The sequence below is a fragment of the Scyliorhinus torazame genome, chromosome 7 (genome assembly GCF_047496885.1).
Source record: "Scyliorhinus torazame isolate Kashiwa2021f chromosome 7, sScyTor2.1, whole genome shotgun sequence".
Lineage (NCBI taxonomy): Eukaryota > Metazoa > Chordata > Chondrichthyes > Carcharhiniformes > Scyliorhinidae > Scyliorhinus > Scyliorhinus torazame.
The window spans coordinates 283,448,949-283,474,485 of record NC_092713.1 but is presented as its reverse complement, the minus strand read 5'-3'; the positions used below and the strand labels follow the sequence as shown (position 1 = coordinate 283,474,485).

General features: G+C 44.9%; 1 protein-coding gene across 6 annotated transcripts in view; it reads right to left on the bottom strand.

Annotated features, from left to right (window-relative positions):
- Positions 1-25,537, bottom strand: part of sgcd (sarcoglycan, delta (dystrophin-associated glycoprotein)) — an 821,304-nt gene that overhangs the window by 22,589 nt on the left and 773,178 nt on the right. The gene's annotated exons all lie outside the window — the stretch shown is intronic.

Below are 25,537 nucleotides of genomic sequence, written 5' to 3'. Positions count from 1 at the left end.
GCGCTTCCTTCAAGGTTGAGGAAGTGATAGCAATCTCATTGGCAGGTGATGGATGTGTTTAATCAAACAGGCAGGGGACTGATCCTTTGAAGCTAATATTTAATGTAAATGTATTTTTGTTTTAAACTTTGTTTACCGATTAAAGAGACACTGTTCTCCTGCCTTAGATGTTGATCAGATGTCTGTGAACCAATGGGAAATGAGATGCAATGGCATCGTCACATGACCGAAGAGGGGGGGTATTCTAATGTTTCCTGCTGGGAAATAAGGTAGTTATGTCCCAATGGAAAAGAGGATTGATTAGCCATCTTATTCTTGCTGACGGTGTCGGCGATACAATAAGCCAAAGGTTGAACCAAACGGTAGATCCCTTTAATAAGTGAATCGGAGTCCTATAAAGTATATTGGACTCAATAGCGCAGAACAGGCATGATTGAACCCTCCCCATTGTAACAGTTGGTGCTCCAGTCGATGAAGAACCCACAAGATATACATATTTTTGCACAGTTGGAGAAGCTCCAGACATACCCTGGGTCACTGTCACCTTTTAACCTGAGGTAAGTCCATTTCCTCCTCTTCCAGGGATTAGAGGCTGGCCAGGTCACCCAATACTATGATAGCCTGGATCCGGTGGGCTGCTCTACATCTCCAATTTCTGCCTGCAAACCACCAGCCACAAAGGAACGAGGCCTAACTTGCAAAATGGACTTGCGTCCTGTTGACAGTATGGGGTAACTTGTCAGTTTGCTCTGCCAGCGACCTACCCTAATATCAAATGGAAGCAAATATACCCTGGGCGGGATTCTCCCGCCACGCCGCTCTGCGCCGGGCCGCCGATTCTCCGGCGACCGGAGAATCGACGGCAATGGCGCCTGCGCAGTCGCTGCGTCGCCGGTCGGGGGCATTGAGAGCGGCCCCCGTGGCGAATTTCCGCGCTCGATGGGGCGAGTGCCTGCCGAGTCCTGTCACCGTCATTCGCGTGTGGTCCTACCCGGCGGGACCTCGGCGTTCTGGCTGCGGGGGCCGTCCTGGTGGGGGGGGAGGGGGGATCCAACTCAGGGGGGGGAACCTCTACGGTGGCCAGGCCCGCGATCGGGGGCAACCGATCGACGGGCGGGCTAATTACGGGGGAGCCTATGTTCCTCCGCGCCGGGCCCCTGTAGGTCTCCGCCATGTTGCGTGGGGGCCGGCACGGAGACAGCAACCCACACGCATGCGCAGACCCGCACTGGCCGTGCTGGAGCCCGTGTCAGCAGCTGGAGCTGCGTGAAGCACTCCAGAGCCGTTCTGTCCCCTTGTGGGCTGGGGGATCGCTGCTCCTGGCGGCCAGATGACGCTGTCGTAAAACGCTCCGGTGGTTACGACGGCGTCAACACTCTGCCGCTAAAATGGAGAATCCCGCATGCTATTACTGAAAAGAAGGAACTTAAAACTGTACATAACCTCGATAGGTACAGAATGTGTTCGTGTGAGGCGCAGTAGACAGTACCTGATGCAACACAAATCTGCCTAGTGAGCTTTGAGAGTAGAAAACAACAGTGCCCAAATCATGGACTGACAGTGGGGAAGCAGTTAAGTCAATGAAATAGTAATCCAGTTTGGGAATTTGAATTCAGTCTTTAAAAAACCCTTAAAAAATGGTTTCTGTCTGTGGCCATGAAGCTGGCCTACACGTGACACCAGTCCCACCGCAATAGGTTTGACCCTTAACGGTGCTTTGAAGTGGTGTGAAAGCTAAGTTGCTCTATCGAACTGCTACCATGTAGGAATCCAAGCAGGCCCATTCTTTTCACAGCAACCGGGAACAGGGAAAAATAAAGTAGTCTCCAACCAAGAATTAATGAGAAAATAATTCTGCTCTTCCTCTCATATCTAAATCAGATACGCTTTCCAAGCAAATTACAGAAATCCCTGTACTTACAGGAATTCGTGATGATATAACACTAAAGTTGTCGTTAAAGGTGAAGTTTCTGGTGCTTTTAAGGCAGGAACCATCCTCTCATTTTGTGCATTATGACAATCTTTGTGGACTGGTTACATTAGGCACACTTGTGTGCTTCAATTACTGAGCTTTCAAAATTCTGAGAAAGCACAGATGCCTGATGTTCTTGCTCAAAGTGAGGACTGTAAGATAGACACCAATTGCTGCGGTCCAGTCACCCTTAAGCATCATGCAATATTTATCCAGAACAAAATCGAACTCATTTTGTGCTCACAATGTTTCTACTTATTGATCCAGTGTTAATTAGTTTAAAATAGAAAACATATTTTTCAATGATTTTGGCAGAAGCGCAAGACAATACTTGGCAGAATATTGTCGTTAAAATATTTTGAGAAGTTCAGTTAGCTTGGCTGATAACTAGGAGGTTGCACATTGTAGTCCCAGTGTCGCTCATACCTCAAACTCATGTGGTTCAGCTATCGAAAGTTTTCAATTCATAATGTGCTTATGAAATGATAGGAAAATTGGCACCAGCTTGATTGTTATTAATGATTTACCTTTCCTGGTAATTAGCAGCGTGATATGCTCATTGACATAGAATAGATGTGGAAATCAGCCCAAAAGCATTTCAGCAGAAACTAACCTCCTTGTTAATTACATTTCTTTTTTCTCCCCAATTTTTGCCAATATGGCACATATTTGAAGAATGACATCAAAATTTGCAATCAATATACATTACGTTAAGGAATAAAAGAAAGATGGTGATATGAGGATAATTTTTTTAAATGTAGCAAGTGGTTGGAATCTGGAATGTACTGCATGGGAGTGTGAGGGAAACAAATTCAATTAAGACCTTCAAAAGAGAACTGGATAGTTATCTCAAAATTAAAGACATTGCAGGACTATGGGGGAAAGGCAAGGTAGTGGGTGAAGTGTTGTATTGTGGTGCACCATGGGATCAATCACCCAGGCTTGACCAATTTGCTGATATAAATTTTAAAAGTTTTTGCAGTCAAAAAAAGTTAGAGTGCATGTAGTAGGCGATGTGACGTTTTGGTCAGGCCGACAGGTTGATGAGTAGCCTATGGGCCAGTCCATCATAAGCTCAGGAAATGTGACATTTGGGTCAAGATAAAATAAGTTGATGAATGATCCATGAGTTATACTGTGGCAAAATCGGATTGCCTGATCTCAGAACCAAGCTAAGATATGCAGATGACTAGGCACTGCACTAAAAGATCAGGATGGATAAGCAAAGTTTGTGCTTTGGTATAAGCTGCAGACATTGGTTGTGCTAAAGGTCATTCTTTGATTGTTAAGTCGACTCATCTGTAATTGCAGACATACCGAACGAAACAGACAAGATAGGAGCACTGTGAGTTAATGATGGGATTGTGATATCTCACAAACTCTGAAAACTGTTGAATTGCCTCTGAGCATTCTGAGAGAGCATTCGCCTGTATGCACACTTGTACTTGTATTGAAGAAACTGCTGCTTGCTTTATCTACGGCCGATCTAGGTGTCTTTAAGTACTCCACAACATGGGACTCGCTGAGTTGCTCTTCTAGACAGCTGGCATGAACATGATGGGCTGAATGACCTCCTTCTGTGATGCAACCATTCTGTGTTTCTATGGGCTGGATACACGCCAGATGTGTTTGCAATGGCGGGACATGGAAAAAACAAGGAGTGTCAAGACCACCACCTCTCGCCCCAAACTGTCCTCCATTATACAGGATTCGATCGGGCACCAAAATCAGCAGACTGCCTGTCTTTTGTACAAAAATAATTAAGGGTCAATTGAGCTTGTTGACTTGTTTGTTTGTTTGACTGTTTGAGCCCCTTTGTAAAATCCAGCCCTATGATTCTCCATGAGAACCCGAGGATTGGAAGGATTTTAGAATTTGGCAAAGGATGTTCAAGAAATTGATAAAGTAAAAGAAAGTAGAATATGAACAGAACCTAGCGAGAGACATTGTAAAGACTTAAAAACTTTGATAGGTCTGTCAAATGGAAGAGATTAGCAAAAGTCAGTATGAGTCCCTTAGAGACAGCAACAGGAGAAACTATAATGAGGAGTAATAAGAAAATGGCATTAAACAAATACTTTGTTCATGTATATTCTGGAAATACGGAGGAGCCTAGGGCCTAGTTAGGATGAGGAGCTTCTGAGAAATGAGAAATTAGTATCAGTAAAGAAACACAACTGGATAAATTAATGGGACTAAATGCATTGTTGCAATGATCAGTGCTCGTGGTGCTGTGGTAGGTTGGTGGGTGGCGGTAGCTATTTAAGTAAATTAATGAGGGGACCGAATGTAATGTCTTCAAGAGAAAAGTGTGGCAAATTTTGGAAATCTGCAATCAAAGCAGAAAATACTGCAAATACATAGCGGTTTGGCAGCATTTTTGAAGAAACAAAGTGTAAACACTTCAAGTTGATGGCCGTTCATCATAGTCCATGGCCAAGATTTTTAGGACGGTGGAGTTTCCCTCCTTGCCATCTGATGAATCGGCAAGAACACATCCCCGCAGATACTGTCTGCCCTGCAGCTATTTAACACTTAGACAAGTGCTAATTAGCTGGAGACGGGACTTCCACTTCTCACTCAGGAGGGAGTGCCATCTCAATGAGCTGCCGGCCAATCATATATCTAGTCCCTGCGGCCGCAGTGGACAGGACTGCATGAAGTCACCGGAGTCCAGTACTAGCTAACTGTGGTGTTAAGGCAGGGATGGGAGGTGAGGACCAGGGCACAGGACAGAGGGAGGTGTTGGTGGGGAGGCTTTGACAGTGGGGGGGGGGGTGAAGTGGGTTGTGGAGGACCCGTAGACCGGGCTTTCTATTGAGGGGGGGTGGCACCAGATGGTAAAAGGAGGCTGTGGATGAAGGTGCACCCTCTCCAAATTCACCCACAAGGCCTGAAAATGATTTCAGGCTCCCTGAGAATTGAGGCTGGGTGGGAAATGGCCTTCAATGGACAATAATTGACCACTTAAAGACCTCAATTAGGGCAAGGGTGGGCGGGCTAGCCTTGGCGTCGCTTGTTGAAACGTAAAGCTGCGGAGAGTTCCGGTTGTCAAAAGCCTGGCGCTGCAAAGGGATATAGACAAGTTGAGGGTGGAAGAAAGTGGCAGATGGAATATAATGTGGAGAAGTGTGAAGTTACCCATGTTTGTCAGAAAAATAGCTTAATTTTATCACTAATAGGAAACTCAAAGATATTGGTGTTCGGAAGGACTTGGACATCCGTGTACATCAGGATTGTTCAATTTTTGCGCGGGCGAGAATTTTCTCCCACTCAAAGGGCTGATAAGGAAACTTCAGAAATTAAGGTTTAGAACAACATTAAACGTGGATTTCAAAAATAAAAATCAATGTCGAAGCAGTAAATAGATAATTTTAAAAAGTAATTGGTCAAAATGACCATTAAAAAGTGTCAAGCCGGCAGAGTTAACCAATAGCACCATTTCTGCCTTTTTGCTTAAGGAGCAGAATTAAAGAAAAACAGACTAGACCCCAAGTCCTGATCACCAGGGAAGGGAAGGGAGTGGGGTATGGACCCAAGCTATGGAGTTAGGGTTAACCACTGAAGGACAGATCTAAGGCGTTCAAGTCAGACGACCCTGACCTATACAGGAAATCCAGGTGTGACCTCCGCAAGCCATCTGAGATGCCAAGAGAGAATTTCAAACCAAGCTAGAGTCACAGACTCTCGGCGATTGTGGCAAGGACTAAACAACATAACGGGCTACAAAGCGAAGCCGAGCAGTATCTCCGGCAGCAGCGCACCCCTCCCCGATGAACTCAATGCATTCTATGCTCAGTTCGAGCAGGTAACCAACAATCTGCTGTCGAGTGCCCCAGCAGACCATAACTCACCCATAACCACCATCACAGCTTCCGAAGTCAGATCGGCCTTGAACCCTCGGAAGGCGACGGGCCCAGGCGGGATCCCTGGTCGTACACTCAGAGCCTGCACGGACCAGCTGGCAGAGGTATTCGCGGACATCTGTAACCTGTCCCTACTCCATTCCAAGGTCCCCACCTGCTTCAAGAAGACCACCATTATAACGGTGCCAAAGAAGAACCAGGCAACGTGCCTCAATGACTACTGTCCAGTGGCCCTGACTTCAGTCGTAATGAAGTGCTTTGAGAGGTTGATTAGAAGCGCATCACCTCCATAGTCCCAGAACACCTTGATCCACTGCAATTCGCATACCATCGCAACCGGTCCACAGCAGACGCCATTTCCCTGGCCCTACACTCATCACTAGGGCATCTTGACAACAAGGACTCCTACATCAGACTCCTATTTATTGACTACAGCACCGCCTTCAACACCATAATCCCAGCCAAGCTCATATCAAAGCTCCAAAACCTAGGACTTGGCTCCCCACTCTGCACCTGTATCCTCGATTTTCTGACCAACAGATCACAATCAGTAAAAATGAACAACAACACCTCCTCCACAATAGTCCTCAGTACTGGGGCCCCGCAATCTGCGTACATAGCCCCCTACTCTACTCCCTGTACACACACGACTGCATGGCAAAATTTGGTTCCAACTCCATCTACAAGTTTGCTGACGATACGACCATAGTGGGCCGGATCTCAAATAACGACGAGTCAGAATACAGGAGGAAGATAGAGAACCTAGTGGAGTGGTGCAGCGACAACAATCTCTCCCTCAATGCCAGCAAAACTAAAGAGCTGGTCATTGGCTTCAGGAATCAAAGTACTGTACACACCCCTGACAGCATCAACGGGGCTGAGGTGGAGATGGTTAGCAGTTTCAAATTCCTAGGGGTGCACATCTCCAAAAATCTGTCCTGGTCCACCCATGTCGATGCTACCACCAAGAGAGCACAACAGCGCCTATACTTCCTCAGGAAACTAAGGAAATTCAGCATGTCCACATTAACTCTTACCAACTTTTACAGATGCACCATAGAAAGCATCCTCTCTGGCTGCATCACAGCCTGGTATGGCAACTGCTCGGCCCAGGACCGCAAGAAACTTCAGAGAGTCGTGAACACCGCCCAGTCCATCACACGAACCTGCCTCCCATCCATTGACTCCATTTACACCTCCCACTGCCTGGGGAAAGCGGGCAGCATAATCAAAGACCCCTCCCACTCGGCTTACTCACTCTTCCAACTTCTTCCATCAGGCAGGAGATACAGAAGTCTGAGAACACGCACGAACAGACTCAAAAACAGCTTCTTCCCCGCTGTTACCAGACTCCTAAATGACCCTCTTATGGACTGACCTCATTAACACTACACCCTGTATGCTTCATCCGATGCCAGTGCTTATGTAGTTACATTGTATACCTTGTGTTGCCCTATTATGTATTTTCTTTTATTCCCTTTTCTTCCCATGTACTTAATGATCTGTTGAGCTGCTCGCAGAAAAATACTTTTCACTGTATCTCGGTACACGTGACAATAAACAAATCCAATCCAACAAAGGCCTTGCATTCACCTCTGGTGGTGCACACTCCGAGCTGGCCTCAGAGGAATTCATGCAAAAAGTAGGGGTCTGTAGGGAGTTGTCTTTTAGTCTGTGTTCTCCTCCTCCTCATGCCTGTTTGTGGATAGGTTTTTGGGGAGGGGAAGGAGGGGAAGGATATGTGTATAACAGCCCATTCCCAATCTCAGAGTTCTCACAGAGACACACAAACACACACACTTACGCCCAGGCCTGGGAGGTTTGAATATTTTACCTCTGAGGAGGAATTCAGGATGGCTATGAAGGTGTCAAGACCCGCTTCCTCACTGTCCTTTGACTCCAGCTGCCCTGCTCAGGGTGATCAGGCAGGCACTGTTACCATGTTGCTGCTCCTTGCAGCTTCCCTAGTCCTGTTTGCCATCTTGATTCCTGTCCAGGAGGGCGAGAGAGCAATTGTGGCCAAAGATGGAGAAAGTATGGAACATGGCCACTCACTTTCACAATGTTCACTATTCCTCCAATCACCTGAGCCTTTCAACAGCCAATGTGGGAGAGAAAGAGTTTGTGATTGGAGGAACAGCTCTTTGCAGATCTGTCATTTCTACTTACCTGTATTTTGAGCAGTGAGTCTGCAGGTCACAAAGAGAGGCAAGATAGGCCACGCACTGTATGTTGGTCAACACTGTTGTGCATGAATCACAGAATGTTAATGTGCAGGTAAAGAATGCAAAAGAAAGCTTATGATATGTTAGCCTTTATTACAAAGGCATTAGAATATCAGGGCGAAGATGGCTTGGTCCTCCACCTTCAGGTACCGTGCCCTAAGAGGGCACTGATGATCATGGGCTTCCATTGGATTGGTGCATGATCATTCTTGGCAAAGGACTGCAGTGGTTTACTATTGCCTTCTGCAGAATAGTTGACCAGAAAACTGTCCTGGTTTTAACTGACTGCCATCAGATGTATTGGAAGGATTTACAGGCTGATAACCAATCTGTTTGGCCACATTACACATGCACCTTTTATGGTGCTATCAAGCCCTGAAGTGAGACTGAACCCAGAACTTTTGGCCCACAGGTAGAGAAACTACCACTGTGCCACACATCTCTGTAAATAAGTCTCACTGCAATTATTTAGTGCCTTGGTGAGATCACAGCTGGAGCACTGAGTACATTTCTTACTTATATTTGCCTTAGAGGGACTGCAATGAAGTTTCACCAAACCGATTCTCCAGATGAATGGATTTCCTATGAGGAGAGATAAAGTAGATTGGATCTATATTCCTCACAGTTTAGAAATTTGAGAGGTAATCTCATTGAAAGATATACCACTGTTAATGGGCTTGACAGTGTAGATGTTCGGAGGATGGCCCCCCTGGGGATGCAGTGCAGAGAACTAGAGGTTACAGCCTCAGAATACGGGGTTGCCCAGTTAGGATTGAGATGGGAAGAGGTTCCTGCATTCAAAGGGTTGTGAATCTTTGGAATTCTCTGTTGCAGGGAGCTGCGGCTCCTCAGTCATTCAGTATTTTGAAGTTAGATTTTGATAGACTGTTGAATACTAAGGGAATCAAGGTACATCGGGAGGAGGTGAGAAGGTGGAATTGAGTAGATCAGCCATGTTTGCAATAAACGAGGAAGCAGGCTTGAAGAGCTGAATGGCATACTCCTGCTTCTATTTCTTATATTCTTATGTTTTATCGCCTCTTGAAAACATTGGCCCTTTGCTGATATTCGTGCCAACTGGCACCCTTAATTAGCCTCCTCAATGATTATTATTCCAATGAGCTGCCTTGATAATTAACAAAGCTGAAATCCTTAAAGTGAGGACAACTGTAACCCTCTTTTTTCCACCATAGTTGAGAGCAAATACTGAGCATCTACTGGAGAATAAGTATGGATCAATATGGCTTAGAGAATAGAATAATAGAATTTATAGTGCAGAAGGAGGCCATTTGGCCCATCGGATCTGCACCTGCCCTAGGAAAGCACACCCTACTTAAGCCAACACCTCCACTCTATCCCCATAATCCAACCTAACCTTTTTGGACACTAAGGGGGCAATTAAGCATGACCAATCCACCTAACCTGCACATCTTTAGGCTGTGGGAGGAAACCGGAGCACCCGGAGGAAACTCACGTAGACATGGGGAGAACATGCATACTCCAAACAGACAGTCACCCGAGGCCGGAATTGAACCCGGGTCCCTGGAGCTGTGAGGCAGCAGTGCTAACCAATGCGCCACTGTGCCGTGCTGGAATCACTGGGTAAATTTGCAAAGCCATCAAAGGAACAACAAAAATTGCCTGCCTGTCAATTACATTGCAGCAACTAACTCCCATTAACCAATTGAGCAGCAGAAGATTATGTGTCATTCAGTGAGAAAAGAACAGGGATCAGCCTTTATATTGATTATAGCGCAGCATATGTTAGCCTGCTGGTCAACTGCGGGGCAACACTAACAGTTGTAGTTGCACACAGATAAAATTACTGCATCTGATCACAGGATAGAAAAACTACTTGTTATGGGGCACTGCTGGGCTCACCTGCCAATCATGGAACACTAAAGCTTGTTGTGTGCCCATGTATTGTCACTGTTAGGAGAACTTTAGCGAGCATGTTGCCGTGTATTCAAGTTACAATGAACCCGACTTGTTTAGGATCTGAATTGCAGTAATGTATTTGCTTTAAAACGTCTCTGGTTATGAACTAATGCACACTCCCCCTGAGGGTTCTTCTGCTCTTGAAATGAATCAGAGTTGACGTCTCACACAATAGCTGCTTTGCATTCAGAACACCAAGATGTCATAAGAAGAATCACTGCCACTACCACAGACCTCAACCCAGCTGAAAGTTTGTGAAAAGTTCTGAACTTGCAACAATAACATGCTCAAGGGTTAAGTAATCTGTAAGGAAGAGGCATAAATAATTCAATAATTAATTAGAAGACTGGGCTATCGAATTGCTGTGCTGTTCGAAAGTAGAAATTGATGAGCAGTCAATCATATTAAATTGAATCCCTCACTGTATAACTGCACCCAGAGCCATTTTTACAAATTTCATTTGTGGTGCGCAGAGGCATGGGTGTCAGGCCGAACACGTCTGAGGTGAAGTGAAATTCAAGGCTTGCTTACGACGGAACTGAATATCAAGCGGGGGTCTATAACCGACAGGTGGATACAATAACGTCCACTTAACATTACCATCCAAAATGGATTACTATCCCTGGTGTCTCTCGAAACAGAGTGCCTTCTCAGGACTCCATAGGGCAATTTCTGCTGATCGATCAAATATGATTCACTTATGTTATGTTTCACGGTGTTAAATGCAGACCGATGAGGTTGGCACCTTACAGATGAAGGAAAATAGAAACACAATTTAAGTTGAGGGCTATCACATATACTCTTCATGGCTGGTTGCACACCATCATCAAAGGTGGTTCTGTTTCCCCCACTCCTTCTCAAATCTCATACATTTCATTGGGGTGAATGATGTGACCATAATTGAAACAGTACAATTTCCTCGTACTTACAGCTGCTCCACCCTAATTTTGCTACTCTTCAAAGAAATGTGCTTCAGATTGATAACAATGGAGCAGAAGCGGTGCATCGAGGCATAGGCAGACTTTAATTTCACCTGTACAGGGTACATCACAGAAGATGATTTGGCTTTCACCTGAGATGTGGGAGACTTGAAGGGTCTGTCAGCCACTATATAATTCTATAACACTGTAAATTCTATAAAAACATTTTTTTAAATTCATGTGGAATCTGTAGGATCTATTTCAACGAAAATAGCTCTGGGTGCGGCAATATAATGGAAAAGGTACAGTTTAGTGTGATTGAGTGCTTGCCGATTGCTACATCAAAACAAACAAAGCAAATTTTACAGACCGGTTGGGGAGGGAAGAAAGATTGAAATTCATTGCCTCCTCGAGCATTTGGCTGTTTAAAATTGTGCCATCTGAGCATTGAAACAAAAAGCTCTGAGACAGAACTAAAGAGTGCCATTTATTATCCAGTACGCATGCAATAGTTCGCACCCAATGACTTTGCAGCTGGCTTGAATCCAGCAATTGACACATGCTAAAAATAAGGGACTAAGGACTACCTTTCATGAATTCAGCTCATAATAATCATCAACTATTATAGTTTTTAAAAATCATTCTTCTGATCATTACGCATTAAATTTTGAAAAATCTATTCGTTGCTGATTAAATGTAAGACAACCAGGAATGTGAATACTAAGGTATTTGAAGAATTCTCAATCACTTTGGGAGAAAACAAATAACAATGTGTTTAGATTAGGATTAAATTGTTGACCTTCCAGGGATATCCTCGGAGACCAGTGTGGGAAAATGCAATTGTAGTTGTAAGTCTTGAATAATCAGTATTTGATTAATATTTACACCTTGTTATGTAGCTACACACAACAAACAGGAACAAAATCCCAGGAGTGGAAGAAATTAGTCCAAGTGAATAGGCGGACATGTACCTAATTTCTCAAGCACAAAAGCACATCTTATTTCTCGCCTACTGATAAAATGGGAGAGGACTTTTGAAATTCCACTTTGCAATTTTTCCACATATAGAATCTCGGATTCCCAAGAGCTCTGTCAAGACTTTTTGACTTTGAGTTAAACTAATCTAATATATCGAGATGGTGTACAAATGGCAGATGGCATGAGGTGTATGGGATGAAATACATGGGGCAGATTCGCAGTCCCGCCACACCGATTTTCTGGTGCCATCGTCGCCGTCGGCGATCGGATTCTCCGCCCGCCAGCCGGCCATTTAGGTTTCCCATTGTGGGCAGCCCCATGCCGTTGGGAAATCCCTGGGTGTGGGTGCGCTGCTGGCTCAACGGAGAATTCCAACAGCGGAGAAACCAGCCCATAGACATGAATTTTATGCTCTCTCCAGAGAGTTTTGAGGTGGTGAGGAGTGTGAAATTGCATGGACGGAATTCCCTCCCACATCACAGCCGCACCGGCCCGGATGTGATTTTACGGAGGGGTGGGTAGGGTCTCAGATGGGAAGCCCACCTTTGCCCCTATTAAGGCCCTTAAGTGACCACTTCATGACCACCTAGGATGTTTTGCCGCCCACCCTCAGTTTTCAGGTTGGTGGTGTTGGATAACTGAGGGTGGGAAACAGAAGAATTCACTAGCTTCGATCTTGGGTGGGAAGGTGGTGGTGGGGGGAGGAGGATGCGGTGGGGGGTGTCTCCTGCTGATTAACCACTGACTACCACTCTTCTCCCTCTCCCCCGCTACGACCACACAGGACATCCTCCTCCCCTCCCCAGGAACTCTACCACTTACCACACACCGGGGAGGCGGTGGCCTAGTGGTATTGTCACTGGATTAGTCCCAGGTTTGAATCCCACCAGGGCAGATGGTGAAATTTGAATGAATTCAATAAAAATAAATCTGGAATTAAGTCAAATGATGACCATGAAACACTTGTCGATTGTCGTAAAATCCCATCTGGTTCACTAATGTCTTTCAGGGAAGGAAATCTGCCGTCCTTATCTGGTCTGGCCTACATATGACTCCAGATCCACAGCAACGTGGTTGACTCTCAACTGCCCTCCACTGAAAGATCCTTGCAAGCCATTCAGTTCAAGGGCAATTAGGGATGGGCAACAAATGCTGGTCAAGCTGGCGACACCCACATCCCAAGGATGAATTAAAAAAACACCGGCTCCCTGCACATTGACTCAGGCACAACACTGCAGTACCTCTTCCAACCAGTGCAGCGCTGTGTCTGGAGGGACAGGTGAGCTATTGATGAATCTGATGGGACTAATTCCTTCCAAGTGCAGATGGAAGTCCTGCCTGTTGCCAATCAATGCTCATTTGAGTCGGAGTCGGAGGAGATGCATTCCCTGCCGACGCTCCAGATGGTTGAGCGCCTGCTATCCGACAGACTCGGGCCATGGATTTTGGGTGCCTGATTTACACGAAAGCCCACCACTATGGAAAATTTCTGCTTGGCACAAAAAGGCATGAAATCGATCATATCACAAAAATGACTCAAAAAGTGGTATTTAAAGAAAATTTAGCTGACTGGAAACTTGGTACTTTTAAATGTGAGACAGCAAACTGCTGTAAAATGCGAGGCCACCTTCCAAGCTGAAGGGGTGAAAAAAAGCAAACAAAAAATCTCTCCAAAAGGAAGTGTGAAGAGAGAAACACTTCAAAGGAAACCTACAGACATCAAAACCCAATGCTATAACTGAGGAAGAGATTAAGAGAGGAAGAGTGCTGGATTTGAATCAATAGTAAAAATAATGTTAACTGTTAACCAGCCAGATACACCCAACAGGCACTCAAAACCATCCTGTGGAGGATGAAATAATCCCATCTCCTGCTGTTTTGTTTTGCTGTCTTGCAATGTGTCAGAAGTTTCTGGAATGAAAGATCAAAACGTAATTAATTGTTCTCCAACAATGCAAGAACTGTAAATCAAATTCCTTTTGGGAAAATAAAGACAGGAGGTTTTTAAGAACGAAGAGCAAAGACAAGTACAAGACAGGAACAGGCCCTTTGGCCCTCCAAGCCTGCGCCGACCATGCTGCCCATCTAAACTAAAATCTTCTACACTTCCAGGGTCCGTATCCCTCTATTCCCATCCTATTCATGTATTTGTCAAGATGCCCCTTAAACGTCACTATCGTCCCTGCTTCCACCACCTCCTCCGGCAGCGAGTTTCAGGCACCCACTACCCTCTGTGTAAAAAACTTGCCTCGAACATCTCTAAACCTTGCCCCTCGCACCTTAAGCCTATGCCCCCCAGTAATTGACCCCTCTACCCTGGGAAAAAGTCTCTGACCATCCACTCTGTCTATGCCCCTCATAATTTTGTAGACATCTATCAGGTCGCCCCTCAACAGGATTTGTTCCAGTGAGAACAAACCAAATTTATTCAACCTCTCCTCATAGCTAATGCCCTCCATACCAGGCAACATCCTGGTAAATTTCTTCTGCACCCTCTCGAAAGCCTCCACATCCTTCTGGTAGTGTGGCAACCAGAATTGAACACTACGCTCCAAGTGTGGCCTGACTAAGGTTCTATCCGCAATTCCACCAACCTTTGTGTTGACCGCAAACTTACTAACCAGACCAGTTACATTTTCCTCCAAATCATTTATATATACTACGAACTGGGTCGAGATCTTCTTGCTGCTCATGCTGACATGATCTGTCGGTGCTATCGACAGTGCACTCCCACCACGGGTTTCCTGGCGGTATGGGGTGGATTCAATGGGAAATCCTATTCACAGTGGTGGGACCAGAAGACCCCGCCATTGGCCAACAGTGGGCTGCCTCCCGCTGCCAAGAAACACATCATGGGGAGGTCAGAGAATCCCACCCATGGTTTTTACTCCAGAGTGATGTCAGCTGGAAGACCTGCTGAAGAGAGCATTAAGGAATCTTTCTCTCTTTTAAGTTCAGAACAGCCCTATTTCTACAGTAGAAAAATCCAACCCAAGAGGCAGTGACTCTCCATCGGAAAGTACCTCAGGCAAATCCCATCGATTTCTGGGATTCGGATCACAGAATTAAAATGAAAGAAATTGTCTCCAGCAAAGTGCAGTTACCTGGACTTCAATTCAACTCCAGGATGTTTTAAAGGGAGCCAGCTAATTCAAACTGTCGCAACGTCCAACAGACTATACCTCAAGGGCAAGCAAAGGACTCAATTGTATATTTTAACTTTGGACCCTAGCTTTTCATGCTTCTGATATCTGTGTGTGTGCCATCATGTCCTTTACTATTTTTCCTCAGGTTTAGCAGCTAATAAGCTATTTCTTTCTCAAATTCAAGAAAACCTGGATGGATTGGCTCCTTATTACAAATAAATATATTTGTATTGAAAAAGGCATCTACCGGGAAAATAAATTGTAAAATATCCATGTTGTGACCAACTGAGGAGGCGGAATAAAAAAAGGGATCCATTTAGTCCCTCCTCGGCCAGCCATAACGATAGCGTCCATTCAAGATCCAAACCATTTCAAGATCCCTTCTGGCCTCACTTGAATCTTTCCGGTAAGCTGCTGAAAACAAATGGGCTCTTGCATTTAGCTACAACATACCTGTTTTGGACAGCAGGAAATAGGCTCAATTTGGCATGTCAGCAGGTCCTCCTGGCCCCACTAAAATTTTAATAAAACTAAATCTCGAAATCTTGCCTTTTCCTGAGCAGCCGCTGACTCAGCTGCTCACTGCCCATTACAACTGAGGCTAGTATGCAAGGCGCATGCTCTGTCCATTTGTACACTATTGTAATTGGTTGGAGAACAGGCTCAGGACACCGATTTGCATGTTTGAAGAATCTCTTGCCTGTTTTAGGGAAAGGGTTGGAAGGTGCATTGCACACTTGAGTCTCACTTTCTCCAGGCATTGAGAGGTCTTAGTGGGACTTGTAGAGGCCTTTCCAAAGGTATTTTATGTGCTCGCCCTGGCCCTACAAAAACCCACCGGCTGGCTGCTGCTTCCCACCCCTTGGCAAATGCCCCCTCTCCTGTCCCGACTGACTTTACCTTACAACTGGATACAAGATATTGTTTGCCTCAACCAATTGGAGGATAGTCAATAGGTAAATGACAAATGTATTCCTGAGCCTTCACTTGGCAGGTAATAAGAGACCAAGAACAGTTCAACAAGCAACTAAATCCAGCATGAAATGTTTTATTGCGTTAAAATCAATGACTGGATGATATATGCAACCTGTTGTTGCAGATTGTTGAAGCCTCCAGGTTTCCTCATCAGCTGTACATGTTGTTGCAACAGCCAGATCAGAGTTTCAATGTACTGCTTGAGTTTGCCTACCCTCTGTTTAAGCTGCCGGTAGGTGTGGTGATATGCATCACTGTAAATACACTAAGACTAGGTAAACACTGGAGGGAGCACCAGAGACATCATGACACACAGACATTCAACCAATAGGCCAGTAAGATAGGACACGACCAATGGGCAGTCACGACACACACAGAGGCGACACTACCACAGGGGGGCATTACACCTACCCATATATAAGGACACAGACAACATGATCTTCCTCTTTCCAGTGGAGACACTTAGTGAGTACAGACAGGGTTGATGGAAACACATCACACCCACCACGTGGATTGTAGCAGACTGGTTAGTTTGTCTGAATAGCGAGCAGGATTAACAGGAGAGTCGAATCCAAGTAGGAGAATTGTTAATAGTTTAATAAATGTGTTAAAGCTATCTCCAAGTCTGAACCTTCCTTTGTTAGAGTGTACATCAAGGAAGCAGCTGATGCTATGTCAAGAGCATAACAAAACAGTAGGTTTTATTTGTTCTGTTATGTTTAGAGAAACCTGATATGCTACAGGATAATACTATTGTGACAATCTGAACAGAAATATGTACTGTTCCTTAACATTACCCATTTGGACAACATTAACACCACTACACATTTGAAGGTTGGTAAAATTACATGCATTACAGGAGTCTATTTTTTTTAATTTGGAACAGGCAACAATGGAAATATTTCCTAAAGTTGCCACAGGACAAAGCAGCCCGCTTGATTACTACCTCTTCTCACAAACATTCACTCCTTCCACTACTGACGAAGTGTACCATCTACAAGATGCACTGCCGGAAATCACCAGGGCTCCTTCAACATCTTCCAAACGAAAGACCACTACCATCTAGAAGGACAAGGGCAGCAGATACATGGGAACCATAAGATATGGGAGCGGAATTAGGCCATTTGGCCCGTTGAGACTGTGCCACCATTCGATCATAGCTGATAGGTTCCTCATCTCCATTCTCCTGCCTTCTCCTCATAACCCTGATCCCCTAATTAATCAAGAAATCTCCTTATTAATCAAGAACACCAAATTTGTGTTTGAGGTGCTGTTACCGATAGTGCTACTGACCAAGAGCTGGAAGGTGAAATTAGACAGATTAGTTCTTTCTTACAACATAAGAACTGGAAGCAATTTCGCCTCTCGAGCCTGCTCCGCCGGTTAATGCGATCGTAGCTGACCTCACCATGACCCCAATTCCACTTCCTGCCCGTTCTCCGTCACATTTCAACCCATTACTAATTAAAAATCTGCCTAACTCCTCCTTAAATTTATTCACTGTCCCAGCATCCCCCGCAATCTGGGTAGCACTTTGAAGTTCCCATCAGAGCCACTCACCATTTCAACTTGGAAATATATCGCCGTTCCTTCACTGTCAAAATCCTGCACTGTGGGTGCACCTACACCACATGGACTGCAGCGATTCAAGAAGGAAGCTCACCAGCAACTTCTCAAGGGCAATTAGGGATGGGCAATAAATGCTGACACAGCCACCGATGTCCACATCCCATTAATGAATTTTAAAATCGCCTCAGCAAAGTCAGTTCCCCCCTCATATCTATGTAATTGGCATTGTTTAAGTTTAAGATTCTTGTTTTAGATTGGAGTATGTTGCTCTCAAATGTAATATGGAATTCAATCATATTGTGATCCCTTTCCTAAACAATCTTTCACAAAGAGATTACTAAATTAACCTTTCCTCATTGTACAATAAGGTTACCCCTAGTTGGTTCCACAATGTATTTCTCCAGCGAACTGTCATGCAAAATTTCTACAAATTCATCTTCCACGCCACCTTTGCCAATTTGATTTGTTCAGTCTACATGAAAATGAAAGTTCCCGAAATGTATTTGGCTGTCTCTGTGGCACGTTTCAATGATTTCTTGCTAAATGCTCTGCCCAATGGTATAATTTCTACTAGGGGGTCTATGAACTATGCCCAACAGCATGATTGAACCCTTGTTATTCTGTATTTTCACCCATACTGATTATACTTCCTGATCTTCTGAGACGAGGTTCTTTCTTACTACAGTCCTTAAGTCATTATTTATTATCTGATATATTTCTCTTCCTCGTCTCCATTCTGCCTATCTTTTTGAAATATTGTGTATCCTGATATATTTATTTCTAAATCTTGATCCTTGTAACAATGGACAGCATTTACATTTCCCCAGGGATGGGTAGGGGGTGGTGGGGCTTGTTTAATTGGGTGGGAAGATATGGGGTGAAGACCCCATCACTTTGCTACTCCCCCCACTTATAACAGGACATAAAAGGTCGAGGACAGACTTGCTCTGTGGAAGCCAACTGAGGTCCTTAAGTGGTTACTCAAGAGCCTCATCCTGCCGCTACTGGCATTTAATCAAACAAAATGACTTAGAATTTATGACACCATTTATGACACCGAGACAAGAAAGATAAAGATAAAATAAAAGGTTTGTGAGAGGAAGAGTCATGGAGTTCCTAACTGAATTCATAGTCATGGAAACAAAGTGCGACATCACTCCTTGTTTGGTGAAATTTGAAGGAGAGATAGAGGGGGTGCACCCTTCACTGACATGGGCAAAATTCTCCGCTACCCGCAGCTGGGGTTCCTGATGTGGCTGAGAATCATGCGGCAGTAGGAGCATGCAAATGGTTACAAATGGGTCTAAAGTGCTGCAACCACAATGTGTACAAATATCAACCACTTCAAAGAGAGCTAACTGCTTTCGATTTCCAGCTGAGCACTTCAAATTTGCTCAAGCATGAAGGGGGTGATTGGAATGCACTTAACTCTCTTTGAAGTGGTTGATGTTTGTAAACATTGTGATCAAAGCACTTGAGAGTCACTGAACCATGAAAAGGATGAATGAAGCAAGGCTCACAGCTATGTGTGTGTGGAAGCTGTCCATCACAACCCACTAAGGGAAATGCATGAATGTCATGCAGCTCAAGGATCTGAGGTTTAAACACAGGTCAGTGCTTTTTCTTTCCAGAAATTGACACATGGTGCTTGCTCTTTCTGAGCCAGCAGGTGTATTGCCCAGGTGAGTGTTACAACAGTGATTATTTTCACTGCCTCTGTCTGGACTGCTCTCTAGCTTCCAGACGGTGGTCTCTTTTCTGGGGGGGTGGGGGGGGGGGGGGAGCCTCTTCACAGGTTTCAGGTTTCTTTTTTTGGGGGGGCTTCCTGACAGGTTTCTCTTTTCTGGGGGGCTCCTGATTGGGGTCTCTTTTCTGGATGCTTCTTGACAGGGATCTCCTTTCTGTGGGGGGGGGGGGGGATCTGTGAGGGGGGTCCCCCTATTTCTGAGGTCTCTGTGAGGTTCTTCCTACCTAGGGGGTCTTTGTGGGGAGTCCCCCTGTTTAAGGGGTCTCTGTCTCTGTGGGTATCCCCCTATCTCGGGGGAGTCTCTGTTAGGGGTTTCCCTATCTAAGGGGTCTCTGTGGGGGGTTACCCCATCCTATTTAAGGAGTCTCTGTGGGGGAACCTCCTATTTAGATTGTCTCTGTGGGGCGCACCCTTATCTTGTGGGTCTCTGTGGGGGGGGTTATCCCTATTTAGGCTGTTTCTGTGGAGGGGGGTAGGATCAGGTCACCCCACCACTTGTGGAAAGGGGGGGGACCCAGAAAATCCGGGGGTGGGAGGCTGATGTGCGATGTTGGCCGGGGGTGGTAATTTTCAATGTGGGGGTGGGGCGTTGGCCAGGAATGGGGCCTGGTTGTAGGGCCACCTGCTCAAAATGGTGGCTCAATAGCGGGATTCCCTTGCCATGCATAAATTTGCATGCCTGAGGATTGGGAGTCGCCTCCTGATTGAGTGCAAGTCAGTAGTAATTCAAATCCAGCGGGAGAACATCTCCCGAATGGAGAATTCCGCCCGGTATTTCTCGTCCCCAAAGTAAACTCTGACTAGAGGGCAACAACAAAGGTGTAAGAAATAGAGAAACAATTTTTCAGAATGTACCTTCCACTTTGCTTGAAACCAAGGCCTTTGCAGGCTTTAAGGAAATAATTGGGGAAAATATGAACCAAATATTTCCCTTTTTATCATGTAATTATGCAGAACATTGAACACTGTACTAATCAAGTGGTACTGAATAACGTTCACATTTAATTATTCATGAGCAGCAATAAAAGAGGCCAATTTAATTTTAATATAAGCCACAAAACATTTGTTCAGTGATTTGCCAAAGACTCAGTGTGCTTAAAGGGCAAATATGTCATTTGGATATTAAATAATAAAAAAACATTTGAGCCATTTCCCATTGGTAAACTTTCCCTTCAATCCAGCACTGCTCTCATTTCATTATCAGATGATGCCCTATATACATTTTCTCCTCTGTGTTTTTGTGTGCTGTGTATATATGGTTTCTGTCATTGGCTCCTGTTCCTTTTACTTCCCTCTGTTTCTGCGCAATTTATGTTTCACCTAACTGTTGCTGGTTTCCATGTTCTCTCTGTCATTCTTTCACCTCTCTAAGTTTTGCTTTATCTTTCTTTCCTTCCTCTATCCTCATTATTTAACCAGCACAGTGTGTGCAAAATAAAACCGTTGCCATGGTTTTTCAAAGAACTCCAAAAGGTTTTCACTGGACCCGCTCCTTGAATATGTTGCATTGACCAGATTACCTCTTGACAGATATCACTTTATAACATGGGCTTCTACTCGTGAAATCTTAAATCAGTTGAGGAAGCTCCATTGCAAAGTCAGACACCAACTGCGCGATTTAAAGAAAAATATCCAACATTATTATTTTGGAATTAAATAACATATGAGAATATTTTGCAGAAGGCATCACTTCTTACAATTTTCTCATCATAGCTTCTTCTAAAAAAAGGATCCCTCCAATCATTGTTTTAGATTTCAAATTAACCCTTTGCTGCTACACCATCATTTAAGGAGGCACTTTCTGGGTCACATTCAGCTACTGTCATGTAATTACAGTAATTTAAAGGAAGCTTTAAACGAGGCTTCTCCATCTTTCCATCCTCCACCTGCTACACACGTGAAACCAAATTTACTGCTGCAATGCAATACACCCTCCGATGGCTGGAGTGAATGTGTACCCGTCTCCAGGAGGACCCAGATCAGGTATCACAATTTTCTTCCTCAGGGACAAAGTCACGCGAGAGCCCAAAAACGAAGATCTCGCCGGAAAGGTCTCTGGTTCAGATTTTCCTTGCACCCCCCCCCCACCGGTTCCTGCCAGTGATGTCATGAGGTCTCTCTCCCCCGCCCACCCATTAGGGGGCATTGCAAGGGTGACAGCCGGCAGTGTCAGGGAGATTCCTCTCGGGATCTGCAATGAGGTGGGAGCTTCTTATACATAGGGGGTGCGTGCATGTGCAGGGGTGGGGTGGGGGAGGGTTGCCGTGACGGGGGGCCTCATGGGAGGTGTGTTCCCCATGCGTTTGTCAGGGGGGGGCGGAGGGTTTCACATCTGTGGGGGGCTAGGGTGGGGGTGTGGTTGGTTTTTTTCTATTCCAGAGTTCAGGGTGCCCTTTTGATCTCAGAGACAAGCCCGTCCTGCCGGCATGACGGTGTGAGACACACTTTCAGCCAGCATTCTTTATGGGAGATGGACAATACGGAGAGACAAGGCGGCTGTGCAGCTGGCGAGCTGCACACCGGTTTACTCGGCTCGCCCAGCACTTGGAGAAAAAAAGGGAATATTCCGCTCGGTACCACCATGAGATTTTACCCTTGCCTCTGAATATGCTCATCAGAACCCTACTTAAAAAGGAAGGAACAATAGAAGACCTATTCAGATAACAGACTTTTTTGAAAAGCTGCTTGCCAAACCTTTATTAGGTGACAACAGTTTCTTCTTCAAAATGATAGATCACTCTGCTCCCTTCCCAAAGAAAACATCTAGCCACACATTTCCTTCAATGAAAAATGCCCGATTAAAGAAAGTTAAGCTGAAGTAGATATTGCACCTCTGTTTTAAGGTTTTACAGACATTCCATGGGGTAGAAATATGGACACAAAACATGCACAATGCATACCAATTTAGCAATGGGACATCCCGCATTCAGTGCTAAACTCGTGATGCATCCAGTGTCAGGCATCTGAATATGTACAGAATTTTACCATTCAATGGCATTATCATCATTGAGTCACTCATTATTAACATCCTCGAGTTTATCATTGACAATAAACTGGACCAGCCATATAAAGACTGTGGCTACAAGATCAGGTCGGAGGCTGGGAATTCTGAGGCCAGGAACTCACTTCCTGACTCCCCTAAGCTTGTCCATCACCTACAAGGCACAAATCAGGATTGTGATGCAATACCTCCACTTGCCTGGAGGAGTGCAGCTCCAACAACACTCAGGAAGCTTAACATCATCCAGGACAAAACAACTGGCTTGTTATGCACCTCATCCATGAACGTACACATTCTCTCCCTCCACAACCATTGCACAGTGGCAGCAGCTTGTACTATATATTAGATGCACTGCAGCAACGCACCAATGCGCCTTTGACAGCATTTCCCAAACCTATGAGCTCTACCATCGAGTAGGACAAGGGAAGCCCGATACATGTGAACACCACAGCCTGCAAGTCTCCCTCCAAGCCATACGCTATCCTGACTTGGAATGTTGTCACCATTTTGTCACTGTCGCTGTGTCAAAATCATGTAACTCCCTTCATAACAACACTGTGAGTGTACCTACACCAGATGGACTACAGCAGTTTAAGAAGGCAGCTCACCATCACCGTCTCGATGACCACTAGGGGTGGGAAACCAACATCCGGCATAGCTACCTTCACTAGGACAAGCTGTCTGTGGCGCTCACTCCAACTCTGCTGATGAGGTCCAGGGACCAATTCCTTTGATCCTTGGGCCTTCTGTTTCAGGCACATGATTATCGTGCAGTGCCAGGTCTGAACCCAGAACCGGGCCGAGGAAAAAGTGGACCGATAATACTCTATCCACTTCATGATCCCACAGCCATAGTTGCCCTGTGGAAAAACTTGTTGTTCTACAGTTTTAAAAAAAACAGTGTATCCTGAATATGTTAAATGTGCTTCTCTGATCTCTTAGACTGCAGAGAAAAAAAACCAAGGAACTTGTCATTAAGGGACTGCAACTTATCCTCATTAAGTATTAAGTGCGGAATTGAGCTTACATTCCATTTGCAAGGCTGCTCTCATCAGCTGTGAAATATCCATAATTCAGATTTTTATTTCTAATTGTGGCGTTTATTAGCATCTGCTTTCCTCTCAAGGTTAGCCATTAGATAATATAAAGACTAATTACAGTTGCTGGTGTGGTACACTCCAGGACGCCTGCTTTCTCCTACACCTGTTTGTTTTCACTAATGAGATCGCAACTTAATTAGCTTCTGATGAGCAACCCTCTTGATCAGAAATAGAGAAGCATAAAAAGAATGAGAAAGTGAAAGAAAAGAGCTTATTAAACCAGAGTGAAAAAGAAAAATAAGAAAAACATCGAGAAAAATTGCAAAAAGAGATGAGAGGAAAATTGGGAGAAAGATTACTGACAAGGCAAATGGGAACACAAGAACTAGGAACAGGAGTAAGTCATCTGGCCCCTTGAGCCTGCTCCGCTATTCAATAAGATCATGGCTCCAATTACCTGCCCGTACACCATAATTCTTAATTCCTTTACTGTTCAAAATTCTATCGAGCTTTGCCTTAAAAACATTTACCGGGAAGCGTTGACTGCTTCACTGGGCAGAGAATTCCACAGATTTCCAACCCTTTGGGTGAGGAAGTTCCTCCTCAACACAGTCCTAAATCGGCTTCCCTTATTTTAAGGTAATGCCCCTTAGTTCTAGATTCACCCACTAGTGGAAACAACCTTCCTGCGTCTATCTTATCTATTCCCTTCATAATTTTATATTTTTCTATAATTTCACCCCTCATTCTTCTAAATTCCAATGGGTATAGTCCCAGTCTACTCAGTCTCTCCTCATAAGAAGAAAGCAAATGTGACAGAATCCTTGAGCAGCAATGGATAACAACCAAAGAGAAAGAAATTAGACAGCAGATTTTGTCATTTACAAGAGATAGAGATCTTTTATCTGAGGTTTAATAGAACAAAGAACAAAGAAATGTACAGCACAGGAACAGGCCCTTCGGCCCTCCAAGCCCGTGCCGACCATGCTGCCCGACTAAACTACAATCTTCTACACTTCCTGGGTCCGTATCCCTCTATTCCCATCCTATTCATGTATTTGTCAAGATGCCCCTTAAATGTCACTATCGTCCCTGCTTCCACCACCTCCTCCGGTAGCGAGTTCCAGGCACACACTACCCTCTGCGTAAAAAACTTGCCTCGTACATCTACTCTAAACCTTGCCCCTCTCAGCTTAAATCTATGCCCCCTAGTAATTGACCCCTCTACCCTGGGGAAAAGCCTCTGACTATCCACTCTGTCTATGCCCCTCATAATTTTATAGACCTCTATCAGGTCTCCTCTCAACCTCCTTCATTCCAGTGAGAACAAACTGAGTTTATTCAACCGCACCTCATAGCTAATGCCCTCCATACCAGGCAACATTCTGGTAAATCTCTTCTGCACCCTTAGATCGGTTTAATCTAAACAATTTTACACTCTGTCACACGTGGACTTTGTTAGACCCAAACTGGGAGAATTGAGGTCAATACTGTAATAATCCTCATGGCACCCATGGGGACACCCCAATTGATCTTCCCGTGGGACTCGTGGAATACGAGCTCCCCCACTAGTGGGCGGAGGCCCATCAGCTGGGACTCGTAGAAATCGTCTCTTAAACGCCGGCCCAGACTGGGACCGGCTCGATCCATAGTCCTAATTGGGACCTTGGAGCTGTCAGCTGCATTGCAGCCTTTACTTTGTTGTCAAATTGAATTTCCTTTGATTTACCTTCTCGGGACTCTTGAGCTTTTATAAATACCAGAGCTGAAATTATGCCCTTTCTTTCCTTGCAGGTAGATGTGAATTCACGTGTTTAATTTGCTGATTTGGGGGACTGCAAATAACCAATCAAACTACTTTGCAAACCTGGTGTAGCCACCTGGGTTGGCCACTTCCCGACTTAAAATGGAGATCGGCAAAGAATGCAGGGAAATTCAGTCAAGCCAGGAAAAACTAGCAGGTGCAAAGTTTCCTGTGTATTAAAACTTGCAGAAACCCAGACAGCACTGAAACCAACAGCCATCTGCATATTAATGAGCGATCCCCGGGAATAATTGAAACATTTAAGGTGAATAAGGCCAAGCCAGACTCCTCAGCGCCAGCAGGAGCCAAGACAAAGAAAGGCCAACGGACACTCAGGAACCGCCCAGCGATCAGGG